We start from the raw sequence: 4,577 nt of genomic DNA on the forward strand, positions 1-4,577 counted from the left end.
CTATATTTGATTTAATTTTTTGAAGGTATTAATAAAGGGATGAGAAATCTATTTTATGTTTAGAAGAAAATAAACTTGACTTTGGTGGATAAAGTCACAGCAACAAAGAATTACTGTAATCCTGCTGAGAGAAAGAATAATTAAGCTATCACTAACAGGTTTGGTCTAATCTTTGTAGCATTTTTAAAGTTTTTGGTCATATTTTATCAGTGACTCTTATAAAGACTCTTCATTACAAGTAGGTAATGAAATCTGTTAGAAGTATTACAACATTGGTTTGGTTTTTGCTCCTTCAGATTTTGGAGTATGACTTTTAGTTACTTGAAGTTTTAAGTCCCTGCATACCCACCCCTCTCTTCACCTTATCTGATTCCATAACAAAGAGTTAGGTTTGATAACAAGGTTTTCATTTCTGTGATTCAGTAATAGTCACCTGCTTTCACCCTTAAAGTAACACTAGGAATGTGTTCAAAGGCTCATCCTGAAATTTATCATTCCAATACCATGAAATTATTAAAATATATATATTTGATCCATTAAAATATACATTCCAATAATAACAGACTGAACTCCAGTAACTAGTTTCAGTATAAGCAATCATTGAATTGAAGATCAGCCTTTTTAGCAGAACTTTATTAAATTTCTGGGGGAGAATGGAGAAAAAGCAAAGAGAATAGAATTAAAAAGTGGGGAGGCTAGTGAAAAAGCAAAAATAGTGTGCAGACAGGAAAGGGGAAATCCTGAAAAGAGTACTGTAACTCCTGACCTGTAACTTCTGTCATCATAAAGAAGTCTAATCAGTACCTAAGATTAGGGGGGCATTTTTTTCAGTTTTAATCCAAAAATCCAAGAGTTGTTTCCAAGTATAGAAATGAAGCTAGATGAAAGTATTATTTAATCAAAGCAGTCTTTTTGCCATCTCCACTAACTGCATTAATTTCACCTTTCTTCTATTGTGGTGTGTGAGTCCTTCCATCTCTGCGCATAGGAGAAACCTTGTTGCTGTTGTCTTGCATAAGAACAAAGTTCCATGTTTCTTTCTTATCTGTTTATCCATCAAACCTTAAAAGAAACGCCTCTGACTTCAGTTATACATTCAGGTTAAGAATTGTCCGAGTTAAAATACCTGATTCAAATAAAATCTTATCTTTGTCACATGTCCACCAAAGGTGATAAAAGTGCCTTCAGACTGTGTACATTTTCAACATTTGACACACCCATATACATGTTTAATAATTTATCAGGTACTAAATGCCAAAAGTACATCTTATAAAAATTATGTTTCAAATTATAATTCAGAGTTGATCATTAACTTTTATCTGCATTTTTACTTACCAGGGTTTCTTACACTGACCTCTCAATAGAAGACTTGATTTTCTTGCATAGAGTCAAAATAATTTTTAAGGAGTTTGCTGCTGACTTAAATGTGTTTTTGGAGAATCTCTTCTGCTGTTGGCTTTGTACTGGATGGAAAGATTGTTCTGGGAACACATGGAGCTGAGGTGTAGTGTGTACATTCCCTTAACTTGGTCACAGGCATCTGTAACATTAGCAGGTTTTAAATATGCCCCCTTTGAAGGTTCATCCTTAATTCCTGACTTCTCCATGTAGAGTTGAAAATTTATTTTACCTGAAATTGTGTGTTGTGCTAAAAGGTAAACAGACATAAAGAGCCTGAATGTTCCTTTGCAAACATAGGCCACATTCAAACAGCAGCTTCTTGTGGTTAGGTAGTGTTCTGTCTGGGTGCCCCCAGACTTCAACACCAACTGGAAAAAGCAGCCAGACACGCTGGTAAAAGCAAAAGCACTTTATAGTTTGAAAAATAAACACAGAGAAAAACCTGTTCTTCCCAACAGGCAGGCTATGAGACTTCACAGCAGAGTCCTGATGGCCAGACAATACAGCAGACTTCTTGCTGGCACACCCACCACTGTAGAGAATAAGACCCACACCTTTCCCCCCCAAGGTTTCAGTATTCAAAGTCACAAACCAGAATTCCAAGACGCCAAAGATCACAGCCAGGTCCCAGGACTCCCAAAGATAATACTCCACAAGCCAGGAAGGGTGGGTCTGCCTTTTCAGCCTTTCCAGAGAGCACCACACCCAAACCCAGCTGTTGCCTCTTTAGTGCTGAAAGTACCTGGCTAATTGTCCCCTTCGTTGTGTTGCTCTTCTCTGCCGGAGATCGATGATTGCTTGTGCATTTTCATCTAAGGAATCCAGGCTGCTTGCTGGGGAGAGCTCCCCCTCGGGGGACTCTGGCTGTCCTCCCTCTTCCTCAGCCTGAGATTCCTCCTCCCCGTCTGCCTGAACCTCCTGTTCCTCATCCTCCCCCTCTGAGCAGGAAGCCGGCAGAGGATCAGCCGTTCCCTGAGGGGCCTCAGACGGAATCACAACAGGTAGGAACCAGCGGGATGAATTGCAACAGGGACAAATGCAAAGTCCAACATTTGGACAGGAAAAACCTAAACCATGCATATGGGAGGCAAGTGGACAGCATGACATAGTGAACAGCAGTACTCAAAAAGAATTGGTATTGGTGGATCACAAACTAGAGATGAGCAGCAAGGAAAGGAAAATGCAATGGGACAAGGTTATCACCATAATCATAGCATTAACATAATCATATTGATCAAGTTGCATCTACAATAATATGCTGGGCATTGCATTTTAAGGAGGACATTGAAAATCCCTTGAAAGAGCATCACTATAAAATTTGAGAATTCGGTCTTGATGCTAATGAGAAACATGATATTTTTAGCAACCAGTTTTAAAGTTTATGCCTGGCTGTCTTCATTTCACTGCTTCAATACTAATGTAATAAGGGAAATATTTTAAATTATTTTTAAAAATGGACAGCAATTCAATTTTGATGTTGCGTTAGGAAAATAATATAGATGGGTATGAGAGAGATGGATGATAGATGACAATTTTAGTAATAGCATTTCAACTTATATACCGCTTCATAGTGCTTTACAGCCCACTGTTAGCGGTTTATAGAGAGTAAGCATATATTGCCCCCAACATTCTGGGTCCTTATTTTACCCACCTCAGAAGGATGGAAGGCTGAGTCAACCTTGAGCCTCCTGAGATTCAATCTGCCAAACTGCCAATCAGCAGAAGTACAGTAGCTTGCACTCCTGCACTCTAACCGCTACACCACCTGTTGTGGTTCAGGCTGAGGCAGATCAAAGACCAGCTGTGTCTCTGCTGGCTCCATGCCCAGAGGAGGCTGAGAGTGAAGAGGAGGGGTCTGGGCAGTCGGATGGGGAGATTACAGTCAGGAATGTGACGAGGAAGAACAGCATGGGAGCCCTGGGGAGGGGCTCTCCCCAGCCAGTAGCTTGGAGTCGTTGGAGTCATTAGGTGACGAAGCACAAGCTGTTATTGACATGCGACAGAGACGTATAGATCAAAGGAAGGATCAATTGAAGAAATATCAGCATTGAATACGAAACACCAGGGGTTGGGTGTGGTCCTCATTAGCAGGGAAGGGTTTATAAGGCAGGCAAACTTGCAGCAGTGTGGAGTGTTATCAGATTGGAGTTGCTGTAATCTGCGTGGTTTCTCGGCGTTTCTGTTCCTGGCTTGTGGCCCAGCAGTCTTGAAGACCCGTGGGAGGTGTATGTCTGTTATCTACAGCCTCGTCTTGGCATCAAGAATCCTGTGTTTTTGTATGGACAATTGCCTCTGTGTATCTTTTTGGAGTTCCAGTGTTTCCTGACTTGTAAGGACATTTTCTGTTGGTTATTTTTCTCTTTCTCATTATAAACCTGTGTTTGGATTATACCGGTGTGTCTGGCTTATCTTTTTGGGTTGGTCATAGCTTCCGGAGTGACCCAGACAGAACACCACCAAGGCTCTTTTGTTTGTTATGAAGAAAATTTATATGGCCACCCAACTCAGTGATTGGGCAGCTTGTGGAAGTAAAATCCCAAATACAAAACCCAAATGAACCCTCACCTCCATGCAGTGATGGGCTAACAAAATTTTTACTACCACACTGTGGGCGTGACATGCATTTTGTTTCAACATTGTTCAGTGCAAATTGAGTGCTCTGGGGTGGAGCTCCAAATTTTGCTACCGGAACTGTGTTTCTGACAGTTTCGGTAGGAGCCCATCATTGCTTCCATGTGATGTCAAGCTTCATAATACCCGGCAGGGGGTGGGTTCCAGCCTACTGACAAAACCATATCCATGGCCTTCATAATGATTCTCAAGGTGGGAGCTAGTCTTACCTTTCTGAAGATGATGTAGCCACTACAGAGAAGACCCTTCTTTGTCCCACTAGGACTAGGTGGACCTTTTAAAAAGAGAGGATCCGTAACATCCCCTTCCTTTCCAATCTGGCGGGTGTGTTTGGTAGATGTTAAATGGGAAAAGATGGTGCTTGAAAGCACCAGGCCACCAAGGATTTTAAAGGTGACAACCAGCGCCTTGAAGTGGACCTGGAATCAAAGCATCAGCCAATACAGCTCTTGAAAGAATAGAATGGTGGTTGGGTAAGGGAAGATGGCTACAAACAAATGCAATATGTAAATATCTGAAAGGGAGAATAAAGAAGTGCTATTTAG

This window comes from Erythrolamprus reginae, chromosome 2 (genome assembly GCF_031021105.1).
Source record: "Erythrolamprus reginae isolate rEryReg1 chromosome 2, rEryReg1.hap1, whole genome shotgun sequence".
Classification (NCBI taxonomy): domain Eukaryota; kingdom Metazoa; phylum Chordata; class Lepidosauria; order Squamata; family Dipsadidae; genus Erythrolamprus; species Erythrolamprus reginae.